The 20,462-nt window shown below is 40.8% G+C and overlaps 1 protein-coding gene across 5 annotated transcripts in view; it reads left to right on the top strand.

The window, feature by feature from the left end:
• Window positions 1-20,462, top strand: part of LOC141103434 (uncharacterized oxidoreductase ZK1290.5-like) — a 254,666-nt gene that overhangs the window by 46,620 nt on the left and 187,584 nt on the right. The window lies entirely within an intron of this gene.

Genomic DNA, 20,462 nt, shown 5'->3' with positions numbered 1-20,462 from the left:
TACAATTATTTTAAAATCTCATCAGAACAAAAATGGGCATTGTAGGGTTCAATTAACAGACTACTTTGCGTTGTAAAAGCAGTAGATATTTTTGCCTAAATAGTCTCCTCTGTTAATCCAAGAGTAACTGGCAGAGATTTCTTTTTTCTTTTTTGGTTTCACATTAAAAGTTTTATTAGAAGCAAAAGTGTAACAAAATACAGCACATTGATCATTAGGTAAGTACAATCTATAGAATATAAGGCATCATGGAGCATGAACGCTTAGTATTAAATAAAATAGAAGACATGCATCAGGCATTGAATGTGTACATGTGTAAGCCACTTGAGTCGGCTAAATGATGACATTCATTAAACAAGTTAACAAAACATTTTGCTTTATGTCAACAGAGAAAGAGATTTATTTTCTATATTTAAAGAATATATACTTCACCAGTTCCCACCCCTGAGAGGTAGCTAGTATTTTAATATTATTATACACTACACCAGCACACACATATGTAAGATATGACTTCAGGAGTAACTTGACACATTTCTGCCTTTTACCACTCCTTACCATTGGTGATTTGTTATGTTGGATTAAAATACTTACAAGCCCAGTGGATCCAGCATTGTTCTTTTTTCTGGCATCACTCTCCTACTCCAAGTCCTGCCCCACACTACCATTTTTCTTTTTACGTCACAGGGAGCCGGCTGTCTTTTCCTGCTTTCCCAATGACCCAGCACCAGGGATCTGGAACTTTGTCTGTTGACGTATTGCTGTATGAAGGAAGAAAAGTAATGGCTTCTGTGATACCGATGTCACATATCCTAGGGGGCATTACTTTCCTCCATTTATGGAACAATAGCTAGAGCTGTGTCAAATTACATATTGCTCTATGAATGGAGGATAGTAATGCCTCCTGAGATACCAACGTTGCACATTCCAGGAGACATTACTTTATAGAATGGGGATGAAAAACATAGATGGCGCCATATCTCTCATAAGGACAGGCAGCGATCTAGAGCTGTGTCTGTTTACAACCATGCCCATGCTTATGAGAGATATAGCACCATCTCTGTTTACTTCCCCATTCTATAAAACAGTATCTCCTGAGATATGTGACATAGGTCTCCCAGGAAGCAGCGGGGGGGGGGGGGACAATAAATTGAGAAAGGGAAAGGTGAGAATGGAGGCAGGTGGCAACCAAACAAGTGAAATAAAAAAATTACAAAAAAGTCAGTTATTTTTTAAAAGTGGGGGGTGGAGGGATTAGATTGGGGCAAAATTTACAATACAAGGTCTGCTTTAACCTAGCATTGTGTTTCTAGGTTAGAGGTTGAAAGTCCATTCAGCTAATGTTCTTGGTGGTATATTAATGCAAAACCCAGAGCTGCAAGTCTCAGAGATAAGCAAGCTGCTTAACGTTTATGATTCAGGTTCTAGGGTAACATCTGTTAAGCTGCATTTTAAATATGTTTTCTGTCTTTGGAATATGGACAAAGAAAAAGAAGAGTAGAAGGAAAAGGCCTCTTGCACATGATATTCCTGTTTGGGCATCTACTTTTTTTGACTTTTTTTTGTATGTATTTACGTGCATCTTCACATATGTGCTTATCCTCATATTCTCTTTCTGCACAGTATGTAAATGAGCATTTGCATGCATGAGGTGTAAATTACTGACCAAAAAAGCTGATTTTTCTATTCTTATTTTACTGAAGAATGCACGGCGCTTGTTTACGTGCCTGTGTGCATAGGCACATTACAATTAATATAATAATAATATTTTAGCTCAGTAAAAAAAAAACTGTACTGAGCTTTTTCAAGCTGCAGTGTGCAAGAGGCCTAATAAGACTGGACCAGCATGAGCAGTTTGGATAGGCAGATGCAGTACGCTTTCAGACACATTCAGTTGGTGCTTTAGCCTTCTGAGTTCTTTCAAAGGTGCTTCTGATATGCTCGAAGCTGGTCTTGCATCACCAATGGACCTATATATCTTCTGGCCTAACTATGGGGTACCAACATGTATATTCAGAGGACACAAACCAACCGATTTATATTTTAGTTATAGATATCCTATATATATATATATCTGTATATAGATATTTAAATAATTCTTTATACTGTTAGTACAATTAGCAGATAAATGGCTTAAATCATTGCAGTTGATGAATTTCTGATGTGTGTATATTTCATTGAGTTAAAGGCACACAAAGGACAGGGCTTAATGCACAAAATTGAGGTTATTCATATTCAATTTATATTCAATAGAGGTAGATTAATATTTTTTTTACATAATTGCTGTGCACCTGGCCCCTGAATGGAACACCTTAAACTCTTCTAGGATTACCCACAAAGAAAAAAAAAACTACTAGCCAATAAAATTCTACTTCCAAACAGGAATTCTACAAAGCAACTTGGATAATTACATTGTATGCCTGCATGTCCTAAAATAGTCATGGCATTATGTAATTATGTGAGGACCTTTCATCTTTACTCTCTTGAGAGGAAGTCCCAACTATAAACTTGCTGTCCAAAAGAGTTAAATGTGGAAAGCGCTCAACAGTGGTCGTCTTTTCAATCAAACTTTGTGTATACTAATTCCCTGAAAACAAAACTGTAAATTGTAGAGTTTGCTTAGGATAATTTTAGGGCTCTTTACTAGGTTTCTGTACATTTTGTTAAATTTACATTCAAAATGTGTTTACATTGTTCTTACATTTCGGCATTTTACACAAAGTTATACATCTTTTGCGCATCGTCTACACAATTTAAACTCCTTTATTTTTTAAACATATAGCTGAATTGGGCCTAGATGTTCAATGCTTCTCCAGAAATTCTATAAAAAAATTACAATTATTACGATCTGCAAATAGGGTTAAGAGTGGTTTAGGATCTAAAGAAGCTCTGGCTTTAGACATAGCTCCAAATAGAATGCCAGCCTTGGGATGTCAGTGTAGTCAACTGGCTGCTCCGTAGACCATACACTCTTTGTAATTAATTAGAGATTTTGGGTAAACACCTGGGGTATAAAACCTATTGGAGGGTCAAAAGAATGGTTCAGTTGAACAATCATGTGTGGTAAAACAGTTTTTCTTTAATTAAAAGTCAATAGGCAACACATTTTGGAGGTTACATATATTCCCCTTCTTCGGTTTCTTTATATGATAGCCCCGAAGAAGGGGAATCTATTTAACCCTCAAAACACGTTGACTTTAAATAGAAAAATATTTTACCACACCTGATCATAGGGCAAACCAATTCTATTATAACTATGATATCTTTTTTACTCCAAGTATGAACTCCAGAAGACACTGAAATTGTACTAAAGCTAAGTCAATGCAATTTCATTTTGTATGCTTTCTACAGGGTTTCAGGGTGGGTGTGCAGCTTCTTAGGCCCCATACACACTATCATAGTTGCCAACATTGTAAAAAAATTTATAGGGACTCTCTTTTGGCTGTAGGTGGAGTCTTATTATAATTAGGGGGCGGGTCATGCATTTGTAGGCGTGACATAGCAAAGACGGGAGCGTGGTTTATGTGGGATAGTGGGCGTGGCTTATATGGGCGTGGTTCAAATGGGGGTGTGGTTAGAGTCTGAGATGAATGAGGGATGGAGAAAGAAAGGGGAAAAGAGGGAGGGAGAGAGAAAAAAGGAGGGAAGGAAAGAGAAGGAAGGAAAGAGGGATGGAGGGACAGCAGGCCCAGATCCTACACCACAATAGAAATGTGTATTTCAGAGTTTAACAAATCAGCAGATAAAGATACGCCAAACACCTGGTGTTAGCGCTTCAATCATCCCAGCACCATGGTTGTTGTGGTGTCAGGATGCTTAAAGTGCATTATTACTATTATTACATTGTAATATAGAATGAAATCATTCAACTCACCATAATCCAGAATTAGTGGGACCCCTGAGCGTGTCACCTGCCACGTCGCCTGCCACCAGATGCCATCAGGTGCCCCTAGCAGAGTCCGTCCTTGCATCAGGTGCCCCCAGCAGAGTCTGTCCTTACATCAGGTGTCCCCAGTGGAGTGCCTCTTACATCAGGTGTCCCCAGCGGTCAGTGTCCTCAGCGGAGTGCCTTTTACATCAGGTGTCCCCAGCGGAGAGCCTCTTAAATCAGTGCCCCCAGTGGAGTGCCTCTTAAATCAGTGCCCCCAGCGGCGTGCCTCATAAATCAGTGCCCCCAGCGGAGTGTTGGCTGCAGACTGAGTGTTGGCTGCAGTCTAGCTACATCTTCTCTCGTTCCTCGTGTTCAGTGGAGAGGAGAGGGGCCGATCCGTGCAGCTAACCCTGGCTGGAGAATGTGAAAAGAGAAGCCAACTCATTGGCTGCACGGATTGCCCCCTCCCCTCTCCACCGAACATGAGGAACAAGAGGAGATGTAGCTGAACACAAGGGGAAAGCTCTCGCGGCAGCGCCAGCGACCATTTTGTTGGAGCCAGGAGCCAGAACTGCTGCAGAGCCAAACATTTCCGTTTTTCCATGGACAAAAGGCAAAATCCTGAGTCGGGACAGCCTCCGATTGGGACGAGGTTCCCAAAATCGGGATTGTCCTGGGAAAATCGGGACTGTTGGCAACTATGCACTATTAGATTTCCGGCAGTTTTTTGTCTTCAGATTTACCAAAAATATGTAGTGCAAGGGCCTGTCTGATTGCATACAAGTTGAAACTCTTAAAGCGGTGTTCTGGCCATAATTTTTGTTTTTTTACAATCCTAACCTTACTACAACATAAACAATTACAGATAGCAATAGTTCCCGATATATTTATTAATGAATTAAAAAACATACTTAATATCTTCTCGCTGATGTTGTGGCCGTTTCCATCTTAATTATGGGCATGTGAAGCCCAGTTGATATCTGTTCCTTGTTTTCCTGAGAGAGGTGCATGCTGAGTAACCAGCATGCACCTCTAAATCTCGCGCATGCGCTGTTAAACGGCGTGATTGTTTGTATAGTTGCCATAACAACGGGCGGCGTCAGAGATGACAAAACTCTGCAGATAGTAAAACAAGGAATCCCTAACCTTCCAAGCAGCTTTTTTTGCAGCGCTTGGATAAGGTGGGTTGTTCCTGGCATCTTGCAACATCCAATTTTTTTTTTATTTAAAGATATATCTAGATTAAACAGACTCCTGGAAAATGATGACACATCATTTCCCAGGAGCCCAGGCGGTGAGGAAGAGAACTAGGAGCTCCACGGACTAGGAAGTAGGCAGATTAGGACGACTGCCTAGCAACAGGGTCTTTCAGGTAAGTAAGAATTTTTTTTTTCTAAACATGTTTTTTATTACATTTAAAGGAGACTGCTAATGTAAAAAAATTTTTTAGGGTGGACCTCCACTTTAAGGCCCCTTTCACACGATCGGACCGTTCAGGTCCGCCTGTCAGTTTTGACGGCGGACCTGAACGGGCGCACCATGTTAGCCTATGGAGCGACGGATGTCAGCGGAGACATGTCCGCTGACCGATCCAACCCGGTCCGATCCGCTAAAAGCAGACGGATGGCCCTACGTCCAGGTCCGCCGCTGGCGGATCGGATCGGGTGAGATCTGATGAAAACGGACATGCTGTCCGTTTTCATCTGATCCCTCCATAGGCGGCAGCGGCGCCTGACAAGCCCCTCCCCGCTCAGTGAGCAGAGAGGGACCATCATCCGACGGCTCAGCGGAGATCAACGGACTGATCTCCCTCACTGACTAGGCGGACTCCGTGGAAGCGGATTACGCCTCATGTGAAAGGGGCCTAAGGCTTGACCTCATATTACAGGGGGTCCCCGGGTTACAAACAAGTTAGGGACTGTAGGTTTGTTCTTAAGTTGAATCTGTTTGTAAGTTGGAACAGGTACATTTTTTAAGTGCTCCAGCCAAAAAAACTATTTTTAAGCTTTTTGGATAGCATAGGGAAGGGTTAACACCCCTGTAACATTTGTTTTGCTGTCTGTGCACCTCTTCAGAAGATTTCACCTCACTTTCTGTCCCAATGGATTTTGAAAATTTGGGGTTGTGGAAACAAGCCTTGGTAATAAAGTGGAGGTACCTTTTCCCCATAATAGCTCTTACAGGAGTGAATTTCCCTTCCTAGGGGTAGAATTCCTCTCACTTTCTGTTGTCTCCCTCCGTTTGTAAGTAGGAGTCGTTTGTAAGTCGGATGTTTGTAACTAGGGGATCCCCTGTATATGGTTTTGGTAAATCTGAAGACAAAATCTGCAGAAAATCTAATAGTGTGTATGGGGTCTTAACATACATTTTGGCCGTGCAGCCTATTGTAAAGCACTGAGTAAATTGTTGGCACTATATACATCCAATATATTATTAATGAAAAAATACAGGCGAGTAATATGTATGCGTTAGAGTGTAGATCTCACTAATTCCATGGATACCTGGTAGTGAGCTGAGTATACTAGAAGGTATGTCTCACTAGTTGCACAGATACTGAGGAGTGAATTGTCCATACTAGGGTGTAGGTCTCATTGGTTGCACAGATACTAAGGGGTTGATTTACTAAAGGAAAATAGACTGTGCACTTTGCAGGAGCAGTTGCTCCAGAGCTTAGTAAATGAGCAGAAGCCCTGCTGACTTCCATCATCCAATCGTGTAAAAGCAAAAATTCTTTTTTTTTTTTTTTCTTGCATGTGATTGGGTACTCATTGCAAATTGAAGCTTTACCTCATTTACTAAGATCTGGACCAGATCCCGGTTCTCTGAGGGGAGAACAGACTGATCGTGTGTTCATACAAAGTATGAACACCAATCTCTCTCTTCTCCTAGCAAGTCCCATCCCCCCTACAGTTAGAACACAGAGAGGGAACACAGTTAACCCCTTGATCGCCCCCTAGTGTTAACCCCTTCCCTGCCAGTGAAATTTTTGCAGTAATCAGTGCATTTTTATAGCACTGATTGCTGCAGAATTGTCAATGGTCCCAGAAATGTGTCAAAAGTGTCAAATTTGTCCGCCGCAATATCACAGTCCCGATAAAAATTGCAGATCGCCGCCATTACTAGTAAAAAAATAAATAATAATAAGGATGCCATAAATCTATCCCCTATTTGTAGACGCTATAACTTTTGCACAAACCAATTAATATATGCTTATTGCGATTTTTTTTTTTTTGCCAGAAATGCGTAGAAGAATACATATCGGCCTAAACTGAGGAAAAAATATGTTTTTTTGAAAAAAAAGTGGGATATTTATTCTAGCAAAAAGTAAAAGGTATTGTGTTTTTTTCAAAATTGTCGCTGTTCTTTTGTTTATAGCGCAAAAAATAAAAACCGCAGAGGTGATCAAATACCACCAAAAGAAAGCTCTATTTGTGGGAAAAAAAGGACGCAAATTTTGTTTGGGTACAGTGTTGCACGACCGCGCAATTGTCAGTTAAAGCAACGCAGTGCCAAATTGTAAAAAGTGATCTGGACAGGAAGGGGGTAAAATCTTCCAGGGCTGAAGTGGTTAAGAATTGATTTTTTAATAAAAGTATTATCCAGAATTACAATATTGGAGCCCATCTCTTTCTATGCGAGGATACACTTTCGGGGTCATAGAGAAGGAACTCATTACTATCTGACCCCGTGATAACAGGATATCAGAGATTGTCCCTAAAGGGCCTGGAGGCTCTGGCTTTCCCAGGACGAGCTACAGGGGGGAATGATTGGTCCGGCAGCTGCCGCACACTCACCACATGCGATTTGTCCCTGCAGGGGTGCCAGGATCTGGTGAGTAGGGATCCAAAAGGGGAGCACAACAGTCACTTTATCACTTTGGCATAAGGATTGGAATCAAGCGCAAAAACAAGTCACTTTGATTACTGCACAAGTCACCAGAAAAATTGTGTTTTTATACTGGACTGCCTATTTACATATATATTTTACATATTTTTTTATCTTTTGGTTTTTGCACAGTGCTTGGTGAAGCACGCAAGACACTTTATCACTTTGAGTTATCAAACCTTTGTATGAGGTGGACTTCATCTGATCACTCTGAGTGTGGTAATAAACCCTTATATGAGGTGGACTTCATCTGATCACTCTGAGTGTGGTCATAAACCCTTACATGAGGTGGACTTCATCTGATCACTCTGAGTGTGGTCATAAACCCTTATATGAGGTGGACTTCATCTGATCACTCTGAGTGTGGTCATAAACCCTTACATGAGGTGGACTTCATCTGATCACTCTGAGTGTGGTCATAAACCCTTATATGAGGTGGACTTCATCTGATCACTCTGAGTGTGGTCATAAACCCTTATATGAGGTGGACTTCATCTGATTGCATTTATAACTAATAGAGGACATATTAGGAATACAAATGTTTATAGTAGATGTTGGTAAATTGTTGGTAATGCACGTAGTGGGAAATTGATGAATGCACAACGGTATCCCACCAAGGATACAATAAGTTCCATTAACTACCAATGGTGGAGCTTGTGAGCACACAACAAACACTGTTCTAGATTACTAGTGACATTTCACCACAGTGCACGTTCACCTGTGAAGGGTGATTTTACTAGATCGCTTTTCAGTTCATAGGCAGCGCCACTCATTCCCAACTCACATATATAAATTTTACATAGGAGAAAGTAGTATGATAGCTGCAAAATAAATAAATAAAATACATTAGTTTTCTATAGTAAGCCAAGATATAAATAATTATTGACATTTTAACACAGTCAGCTGCCTACATTGTTAGAATTATTAAAGAGGTAGTATAGACTGCTCTTCAAATATAGTACCATACAATAGTGTAATGTACGTCAGATTTCACTGTAACAAAACAATGAACGGAAACTGTAATACTTCCAAACAGATCGTTATGAACTCTCCAGTGTCCCCAGGGCTTTGTTGGCTTGTCTGATACTGGCTGGGGTACAGCATTGTGTTTTTTTTGTTGAGATTCTACTGCATATCCAACACAAATGATGTCCTGCTTTCAAATTATTTTGTAGATAGGGGTTCTCATATTAAACATTGTAGTGCAAGATGAAATGAATCAATAGTGAAAGGCTAAACCCAGTTCAATTTCTGTCTGCAACCTCATTGGAGAGATTTATTATCACTTACTTTACTTATGACACCTGTACAATTCATAGGTGGTTCATTCTTCACCGGGCAGAAAGGCACACATAGCAATAAAAACAATGTCAGTAGTTCCCTCCCTTCTTCACTCTACTTCAAATATGTTTGTATTTAGGTCTGTTTCTGCTTGGGGAGATTTCCCATCACTTCTGGGCCATGTGGTTTACTTATAATAAAAGTGTACACTGCACTAAATTGAAAGAATATATGGTGTGGAGCAGCTACTTACAAGGTGACAACAACCAAAGAAACATGTGAAAATGAAATAAAAAGTAGCGCATAAATGGTGCCAAAAGTCTTCAATCAAGAAAACAACTGAGAAAAAAAAACAAAAAAAAACAAAAAACAAATGTCCACAAATAATAAACATAACAGTGAAAAAACTTGTAAGTCTCTCAGTATAGGTGAATAAAATCCTGTCGGTGAGTGGGAAACAAATGACATGGAATGTCCCACTGAAAACCATGCATGGATGCAGGGAGACAGAAGTTAAAACGCAGGTGAATCAACAAATCATCCCCAAGTTGTATCTCTCAACAACATGCGACTTGGTAAAGGTGGTGTGTAAGAAACTCTTACCAGATATGATGGACTCCCTTGTCAGCGACAGGGAGTCACTCGAGCGGGTTGCCTCTCAGGGCCAGTGAACGGGCATCACAGCTCTGTGAACCTTCTGGGTCAAACTCTGCGCGGATCTCCCGGGGTCGCCAGGTGGGTCCTCCCAAAGGATGGCCAAGGTGCGGATCAGAGGGAACAATGCGTCACATACAAAGGCTGGAGTGAAGGCTGGTTGAATCTCTCAGTAAGTATGTGGAGAAAAAATAAACAAGCTCCACATAGTGTAGATGAGCAAAAATAGGATTTTTATTGCTAAAAACGCCAGGTAACAATAAAATGTGATCACAAAGTATAAAATCAAAAAAGGGCAACAAGGAGGATGCTGGAAGCGCTTCCAGCATCCTCCTTGTTGCCCATTTTTGATTTTATACTCTGTGATCACATTTTATTGTTACCTGGCGTTTTTAGCAATAAAAATCCTATTTTTGCTCATCTACACTATGTGGAGCTTGTTTATTTTTTCTCCACATACTTACTGAGAGATTCAACCAGCCTTCACTCCAGCCTTTGTATGTGACGCATTATTCCCTCTGATCCGCACCTTGGCCATCCTTTGGGAGGACCCACCTGGCGACCCCGGGAGACCCGCGCAGAGTTTGACCCAGAAGGTTCGCAGAGCTGTGATGCCCGTTCACTGGCCCTGAGAGGCAACCCGCTCGAGTGACTCCCTGTCGCTGACAAGGGAGTCCATCATATCTGGTAAGAGTTTCTTACACACCACCTTTACCAAGTCGCATGTTGTTGAGAGATACAACTTGGGGATGATTTGTTGATTCACCTGCGTTTTAACTTCTGTCTCCCTGCATCCATGCATGGTTTTCAGTGGGACATTCCATGTCATTTGTTTCCCACTCACCGACAGGATTTTATTCACCTATATTGAGAGACTTACAAGTTTTTTCACTGTTATGTTTATTATTTGTGGACATTTGTTTTTTTTGTTTTTTTTTCTCAGTTTTCTTGATTGAAGACTTTTGGCACCATTTATGCGCTACTTTTTATTTCATTTTCACATGTGGTTTACTTACATTGCGAACATTCTGACTAGGTGTCCATGGAACGGCAGGCTATTCCACCCCACCCCGATTGATTTTTACTGTGGCGCTTGCCAGGGATAGACCCCTGTGTTAGCACCTACGCTATCTCACTCTTTTGCACTTTGGGACCGCCTAAGTATGTTCCCTACTTTAGTATCTGATTTTAACCCCTTGTATCATTGTACATTATGTAGAACAAGTGTTAACAAATAGTTACTTGTCTTCAACAAAATGGTGACCGTCTGCACACAGACACTGCCTCCTTGTTGCATAAATGTGAATGAGATGGACCAAAGATGGTTTTAGCTTCTGTTCTCCACCTGTAGCTCCTGTCTCCGTCTTTACAATTAAGCCCTGAAAAGGTCGAAACGCACCTGAGGAGTTCTCTACAGGTGGAGACCAAGAGGCCATCTTTTACCCATCTCATTTACATTTATGCAATAGGGAGTTGGTATCTGTGTGCAGTGGGTCACCATTTTGTTGAAGTTTACTAGAGCCTGACAAGTCAATCCTGTCTGTCTGGTACCAGTCTATTCATAAGCAGATCCAACTGACATAGGTTTGGGGGGCATTCAAGCAGTACCACTTTCATTGTTTTGAACTAGATGGATATTGTGTTGCTGAGCAGTTTGATAGACAAGTCCTGCTGTTTGCTTCAGGACTGATGAGATGCTCCTGTGTAAATGAAGACTGCAAAAATGTTGCAGTCTTTATTCATAAATCAGTGCATATGTATTATTGTAGGTATTGTTCTTTGATTTGCACAAAATGACTTATGCTACAGACAGTCGAGATGGGCATAAGCATAAGGTACATTTAATGCCAACCTGTGTTGAAGAAGTACGTATGAAGGCTTCCATTGCTGACTTTGGCATCCTAAAAGACCGGCTGGCATGGTTTTCAAAAAGTCTGGCTTTACTTTGAATTTTCTGATTTGTAAGCTTGTTCAGGGCCAGTGGCTTAGAAAGTTTTGAAGACATTCAAAAAATATAAATGGATTCCAACATTTATAGGTAAAAACACCAGGAGTAAATGATGCAGGGAATATTCGATTGCCTCAGGAAGGATTTTTATTCCCCTGCTGGAGCAAATTGGACCGTGCTTTGTTTTTGTTTTTTTTCCTTCCTCTGAATCAGCTTGGGTATACCATTGTGAATATAGAGTTTTTCTATTCATTTTTTTTCTATTAATTGAACTAGATGGACTTGTGTCTTTTTTCAACCTTACTAACTATGTAACATTGGATTGGTATGACAGTCAAGCAACTGACATTTTAAGAGGAAGGTCTGCAATAGCACTTTCTCTATTTCTCCCAGTAGAGGTTTATGTTTATGTAGGGGATTATAAAGAATTCCAGATTCCAGGCATATGTTAAAGAATTTGAACAATCTATTAGTACATGTGGAAAATGAAGATGCATGATGTCATATTAATGTAATGTAATGAAAGGAGCATCATTATTATCACAGCTATTGCAAAATAGCTCCTAAGAGTTTTATCTAAAAATATATAATAACAAATAAGTCATTAGAGTGACCATTAAATCCCATCACTTATTCTTTTTCAAACTAAAACCTGAAACAATGCATCTTAAGCCCCATACACAGAATCAGATTTTCCGTCGGGAAATGTTGGATGTCAGGCTGTTGGCGGAAAATCCGACCGGGTGTATGCTCCATCGGACAATTGTTGTCGGACTTTTCATCAACAAATGGCTAGCAGGTTTTCAAATTTTCCGCCAACAAATGTGTGTTGTCAGGTTTTCTGATTGTGTGTACACAAGTCCGTTGGACAAAAGTCCAAAGTACAAACACGCATGCTCGGAAGCAAGGACGAGCCAGAAGCAGTCGGTCTTGTAAACTAGCGCGTTCGTAATGGAGAATTAACATTCGTGACGTGGCAAATTATGAAATCTCGAAATGCAGCGCACAAATCTGATACTGATGGCGTTATTGCAAACAAATTTTCAAAGGCTTTTTTTTTCTAGTGATCAAGAATAATATTATTATGCTTTTTTTTTTTTTTTATTTGGGCAAGTTACCACAACACCATTATCCCATAGTTTTTAAGATCAAAGATACAACTATGTTGGTGTCCCTTGTCAGTTTTACATTGTATTTTTTATAATGTAACTGCCTACTCCCAACTGTCATTTGAAGTAAAACACATAGCCAAGTATTATTCTCCACAATATTTTTTTATTGTGCATTAAAAAAATAAAAAAAAATAAAATTAGACATGCTATCTGCTAATAGAACCTAACCAAAAAGTGCATTCTATGCATCCAAAAATATAGAAAATATACCAAATCAAATCATTATTCAATCAAAAAAATAATGTCGAAGCAATAACTCCAAGGCCAAAAATAATTAACACGTTATCTCCTCCGATTCCGCAACATGTCTGGTTGACGAACGGCAGAAACAAACTGAAAAGCGTGAACTGAAAAGTGCGAAATCAAAAGTGCGAATCAACACTCACCAAACTTTTACTAACACAAAGTTAGCAGAAGGAGCCCAAAGGGTACCATGTAGTACGTCTAGTACTTGACTACGTTCGTAATTGTTGGCCAACATTTGTGCGTGTGTATGAGAGACAAGTTTAAGCCAACGCCCTTCGGACAAAATTCCATGGTTTTGTTAGCGGAAAGTCCGATCGTGTGTACGAGGCATTAGTGGTTACTATGAGCAACAATGTTTTATTCCCATTTTCTTTTCTCCCGATTTTTTGAAGTTGCTCCCTATGTGCCCTCTGTTATTTCCCTGCAACATACAGTTCCCAGGGAGACTGGTACAAAAGTTGGTCAGCAGCACTGCAGAAACCTTCTGGAATTCCAGTCTTGGGGAATCCATGCCTACCCAGTTTCTCATGAAATATTTAAATATGATGTTTTCCAGCTTAGCCGCCAGTTACAACACTGTGTAAGGTTAAAGGGTATTTAGACATCAGCAGACATTCTTAGGCTCTCTTGCTTCATAAATCTTAGTTTGGTTCTTAAATTACAACACATAGATCTATAGTTCAGAACATAATTTTGGCTGACAAGTTCAGTAATTAAAGATCTAACCTATTTTCCATACATGGGCAATCAGGCGACCAGACAGAATTAATTGTGACAGAATCGGGAGGGTTTTCCAGACTTTGGCAGAACTTACAAATAACTGGGATTGTATGAGTTTGTTATTAAAGCTGAACTCCAAGCATAAAAAAGACACATCATTGCAGCACTGTGTTCATTACATATACAGTATCTCACAAAAGTGAGTACACCCCTCACATTTTTGTAAATATTTTATTATATCTTTTCATGTGACAACACTGAAGAAATGACACTTTGCTACAATGTAAAGTAGTGAGTGTACAGCTTGTATAAGAGTAAATTTGACGATAATAACTCAACACACAGCCATTAATGTCTAAACTACTGGCAACAAAAGTGAGTACACCCCTAAGTGAAAAAAGTCCAAATTGGGCCCAATCAGCCATTTTCCCTCCCTGATGTCATGTGACTCATTAGTGTTAAAAGGTCTCAGGTGTGAATGGGGAGCAGGTCTGGTAAATTTGGTGTTATTGCTCTCACTCTCTCATACTGGTCACTGGAAGTTCAACATGGCACCTCATAGCACCTCTATGAGGATCTGAAAAAAAAGAATTGTTGCTCTACATAAAGATGGCTGAGGCTATAAGAATATTGCCAAGATCCTGAAACTGAGCTGCAGCATGGTGGCAAAGACCATACAGCGGTTTAACTCAGAACAGGCCTCGCCATGGTCGACCAAAGAAGTTGTGTGCAATTGCTCAGCGCGATATCCAGAGGTTGTCTTTGGGAAATAGACCTATGAGTGCTGCCAGCATTGCTGCAGAGGTTGAAGAGGTGGGGAGTCAGCCTGTCAGTGCTCAGACCATACGCCGCACTTTGCATCAAATCGTCTGCATGGCTGTCATCCAAGAAGGAAGCCTCTTCTAAAGATGATGCAAAAGAAAGCCCACAAACAGTTGGCTGAAGACAAGCAGACTAAGGACATGGATTACTGGAACCATGTCCTGTGGTCTGATGAGACCAAGATAAACTTATTTGGTTCATATGGTTTCAAGCATGAGTGGCGGCAACCAGGTGAGGAGTACAAATACAAGTGTGTCTTGCCTACAGTCAAGCATGGTGGTGGGGGTGTCATGGACTGGGGCTGCATGAGTGCTGCCGGCACTGGGGAGTTACAGTTCCTTGAGGGAACCATGAATACCAACATGTACTGTGACATACTGAAGCAGAGCATGATCCCCTCCTTATAGAGACTGGGCCGCAGGGCAGTATTCCAACATGATAACAACCCCAAACACACCTCTAAGACGACTACTGCCTTGCTAAAGAAGCTTAGGGTAAAGGTGATGGACTGGACAAGCATGTCTCCAGACCTAAACCCTATAGAGCATCTGTAGGGCATCCTCAAATGGAGGGTGGAGGAGTGCAAGGTTTCTAACATCCACCAGATCCGTGATGTCATCATTGAGGAGTGGAAGAGGACTCCAGTGGCAACCTGTGAAGCTCTGGTGAACCTCCATGCCCAAGAGGGTTAAAGCAGTGCTGGAAAATAATGGTGGCCACACAAAATATTGACACTTTGGGCCCAATTTGGAGATTTTCACTTAGGGGTGTACTGACTTACCGCCTCTATGCAGTGGGTATGCACAGGGCAGCCTAGATCCTCCTCTTCTCCGGTCCCTCTTAGCTGCTCCTGGCCCCTCCCTCCTGTTCAGTGCCCCCACAGCAAGCAGCTTGCTATAGGGGCACCCGAGCAATTGGCTAGCTGATTGGCTAGCTGACTTTGATTGACAGCAGCGGGAGCCAATGGCTTCTGCTATGTCTCAGCCAATCAGGAGGGAGAATCACGGACGGCTGAGACATTTGTGGACATTGCTGGACAGGGAGGGACCTCAGGTAAGTATTGGGGGGGTGCTGGGGAGGCCGCTGCACACAGAAGGCTTTTTATCTTAATGCATAATGGCGGCATTAAAGTGGTTGTAAACCCACTTTTTGGACTTCTACCTATAGGTAAGCCTACAATAAGGCTTACCTATAGGTAGTGGAAATATCTCCTAAACGTGCACCATTTAGGAGATATTTCACTTGTAGTCCGCCAAAAATTCCAACGACACATGTGTGGGGAAGAAACAAAACAAAGTGACGTTTCTTCGATAGCCTGTGCCGTTAATTGCGGGTCCTGTGCGCATGCGCGGGAGTGTTGTCACACGGCTCCGGCAAATCACAGAGCCAGAGTCCGCGGCCCGGAAGGAAGAGGGGCCAGAAGATGGACGCTGCCTACACAGGGGACATCGCTGGATTCTTTTGTAGGTAAGTGGCACATAATGGACTAGTATGATATGCATACTAGCCCATCATGCTTTTCATTTGCAGGCTTTGCAGCAGCAAAAGAGGAAGTAAAACCCATCAGGATTTTCTTTTAACCAAAGATGTAGAATCCATGCTGGCCTAAATTTATGAACAAATTTAAATTTTTTATTGGATATGTTTTATAACAGAAAGTAGAAAATATATTTTTTGCAAAATTGTTGGTCTTTTTTTCGTTTATATAAAAGAAAAAAAAACCCAGTGGTGGTCATATTCAAACAAAAGAAAGCTCTTTTTGTGATATAAATTTTGTTTGTGTACAGTGCTGCATGACTGCGCAGTTTCCAAATAAAGCAGCACAGTGCTGAACAGTCTTGAAGGGGTATATATATTTTAACATTGCCCAAAGAACATTAACTGACCTTGCTGTACTGTTTATGGGGGTTGTATATACCGTGCCTCTTCTTTGGGGCTGGGAGAACTTGGAGTCTGAAAATTGCTTAGATGTGTGCTAACATTTTTGGTATGTGCAAGGATGTTACTTGTAGTTTCTCAGGCTTAGTTCCCAGACAATTACAATAAAAAAAAGATCCTCTACTCTGCTTAGGGTCCCAAAAATCAGTGCAGGTCAGCCAATTATTTACCATCTCTCTATAAGTTCAACTGATTTAGAAAAACAATCAGAGTCTAGGAGCAAAAGTTAAAAGGGTTGTAAAGGCAGAAGGTTTTTTATCTTAAAGAGGAAGTAAACCCTAATAAGTGTATAATGATTGTTTTTTGTGAAAAGTTAGGGTCTACAAAGTATGGTGTATATACACTGGAATTTACGCAACTGTTGATGCTATACTGTAATGGCGGCGATCAGCGACTTATGGTATGACTGTGATAGAATGGCGGGCAATCTGGCACTATCAGACACTATCTGGGAGGGTCACTAACTAACACTAACATTGCTAGGGACACTAATACAGTGATCAGTGATAATAATGTACACTGACACTGTACTAATTACACTGGCTGGGAAGGGGTTAACATCTAAGGGCAATCAAAAGGTTAACTGTGTGCCTAACAATGTGTAAGGTGTGTAATGTTTGCTGCTTTTAGGCTATGTTTCCACTATTGCGTCCCCAAAGTCGCGCGCTTTACACTGCGATTGTGCGTTGCGATTTGTGTTGCGTTTTGTTGCGACTTTAATTACGACTTTGTGCGACTTGGATGTTCTGCGATTTAGTCCTAGTGATGTAATTCCTTATCCTGCTTATTTATTGCCCCTTCCTGTTTGGTTGTCTCGTGTTGTATGTTTGTTAGCAAACATGTTGGCTATGCAGTATGTTGGGTCAGCAGTCATTTTGGCTTCTGTAGCAGCATTTATAGATCAAGAAGAGGAGGATAACCGGAGGAGGAGAAGGCATCGCTTTTGGATACATCCCATCATTGCCCAAAGGGAAGTGAGAGGCCAGTTTGGGGTCCTTTACAATGACCTCCGGGCTCATGATGAAAAATTTTTCAACTATACAAGGATGTCAATTAGAAGGTGAGAACATTTTTTGATGTCAACTTGCAAATGCTGCCAGATATATTTCTCAAAATGTGTATATGCCTGGTCATTATTACTCTTTTTAGTATTTTGAGATTTGAATAGCTCGAAGTGTTAACTAGAACCTAATCAAATTGTTAGAAAAATGTAACTCCATTTGTAAATGTTTGATTTTTACATGGTCAGTGTAGATACTAGCCCTATTTTTTCTCTTTACAGTTTTGATGAATTGTTGGCTTTGCTCTCTAGTCATCTAGAGCGCCAAAACACCAGTTTCAGAAGGAGTATTCCATCTGCTGAAAGACTCATAATAACATTGAGGTAAATGTTCATACCTACTGTTTCTTCTTCTTAACTTCTATGTGGCTTTTGGAGATCCACATCATTCTTTCATCATCTTTACATGCAGTCCAAAAATAACTAGCATGTAATTGTGCGTAAGCTTGGTTTTAAAATCTTAACTCTGCCTCTACATCACCTGTGTCTTTCTCCTGCTCCTCTTCTTCCTTCTTCACTTCCTCAGGCACCTCCTTCCTAGCTCTGTTTTTTGGGTTTATTGATGTAGCTTAGTGTCAATATGTATCATTATCCTAAAATGTATGTACTTTTCCATTTTAGGTACCTGGCAACTGGACATTCCTTTTCCAGTTTGCATTTTGAATTTTTGGTTGGCAAAACTACAGTCAGCACTATTGTCCACGAGACCTGCCGAGACATATGGAATGTCCTTAGTGATTTGGTTCTGAAGAAGCCCACTTCCGACGATTGGTGCAAGAAAGCGGAACTTTTCTGGGATCGTTGCAATTTCCCAAATTGTCTAGGGGCAATTGACGGCAAACATATGAGGGTAGTGATGCCCATTGGCAGTGGAACTAAATACTATAATTACAAAAAATATTTTTCTTTTGTCTTACTTGCAGTGGCTGATGCCAATTATTGTTTCAGCTATATAGACATTGGATCATATGGCAGCAGCTCAGACTCAAGTATTTTCCAAAGATCTTCCTTTGGAAGAATGTTGCGGGAAAATGCTCTGGACCTGCCACAGGACTGTCCGTTGCCAGGAACAAATGGGCCGCCAATGCCATTTGTGTTTGTTGGGGATGAGGCCTTTGCTCTCAGTGAGCATCTATTAAGGCCTTATTCAAATCGGTGTTTGAGTGAAGAGAAGCGAATCTTCAATTACCGCTTAACGAGGGCAAGACGAGTGGTAGAATGTTCTTTTGGCATTTTAGCCAACAAGTGGCGTTTGCTCCATACCCCCATTAATTTAAAAATGGAGAATGCAATATCTGCAGTAAAAGCAGCATGTGTTCTTCACAATTTTGTGAGAATTCGTGATGGCTATCTTTTTGAAGATTCCCTCATGCACGATCTGGAAGGTGCACAATGGAGTGCCAGTAGGGGCACCACCAATGGTGCCAGTGTGCGTGAGGGATTCTCATCTTATTTTCTGTCTGCTGCTGGTTCTGTCCCCTGGCAGCAGGATGCCATAGCATAATGTATGTCATGCATTTTCTGTGAATATTATTTTGATGTATGTTATGTTTCAGTGCATCCAAAAGCATAATAACAGGTAGTTTCCTCAAATTAGAAAAAAGGATAAGCCGAAAATGCACAATGTAAACAAAATTATTTTTATTTTATTTTTTTTTGTGCAGGGAAGCACACAAAATTTTTGGGTTATGTGTTTGGGTGAACTACACCATTTTGTTTATTTTTTATCAAGCACAACAAATAGTGAAATAATAAACTATTTCTCTCAGAAAAACACGTAAATAAAATTATTTCAAAAATATAAAAAAATATCTGAATCTTTTTTACAAGACAACTCTTTTTGCAATAAGGCAAAAATAAAGAAATACGTTCCATGAACTTAAAATTACAACAGTTGTTGTTTTGGCCTCCTCAACCAAACAAAAAATAGAGAACAAGTCTTAAACACACCTCAATAATAATTGTAAATTACAATTGCTCGTATGTTTTGTTTTCAGTGGTCCCGGAAACTGAACTATTGGTTGGTCCAGGGAAATCCACTGATGGACCAGGGTAATATTTCCTTGCCAGAAAAGGCGGAACATGACTGGGTGTAGGCTGCCTAAGTTGGTGAGTGGTTGGGGGGCCAAGGGTAGAGGTAGTGGGGTCAGGAATTGGATGCAACATGCGTGGCCTTGAGGGATTCAGTATATTACCATACTGGTCACAGTATGGACGGTTTATTGGTGGAGCATACTGTGTACTTGGAAAGTGAGTGTATTGTTGATAAGGGGGATATTGGGGAAGGGGGGGTTGCATATATGCTGAGGATGTTGTTGGCCCCTCACCCACAAATGATTGAGCAGTTGACATTAAAGCCATCCTGAGTGCATATTTTTTCTCAGGGGGTACCTGTTTACATATGCCTAAAATTACAGTGAGAAATGCTGTGTCTTCACACTGGTTTTCAGCCATTTTAGTGGACATCTGATTGACTACCTCTAAAATTTTATCCATGGGTTTACCAGGCCGGGCACTGACCCTTGAAGACCTTCGCAAAGGCCTAGAGACATTGCTAGGTCCTGGTTCTGCATCCTCCTCATTCATTGAGTTTGATGTTGACCTTGCTTCATCTACGAACAGTTCCTTGTCAACATTGTCTTGGAATTGTTCTTGCTCCTCCTCCTCCGCAGCTTCCTCTGCCTCATCTTCTGCTGCCAAACCCTGTGTGCTGTCTTCCCAGCTTGCTTGGGTTCTGAAATACAAATCACATATTTTTAAAGTAAGCATTACTATTTGATATGTAGAATTCGTAACATATGCCTGCTGATAACTTACTCTCGCATTTCCAACACTGGTTTCAAAAATTCAAGATCTCCGGCATGGGCA

This window comes from Aquarana catesbeiana, linkage group LG07 (assembly GCF_042186555.1).
Source record: "Aquarana catesbeiana isolate 2022-GZ linkage group LG07, ASM4218655v1, whole genome shotgun sequence".
In the NCBI taxonomy this organism is placed as follows: domain Eukaryota; kingdom Metazoa; phylum Chordata; class Amphibia; order Anura; family Ranidae; genus Aquarana; species Aquarana catesbeiana.
This window is presented reverse-complemented; position numbering and strand designations above follow the sequence as displayed.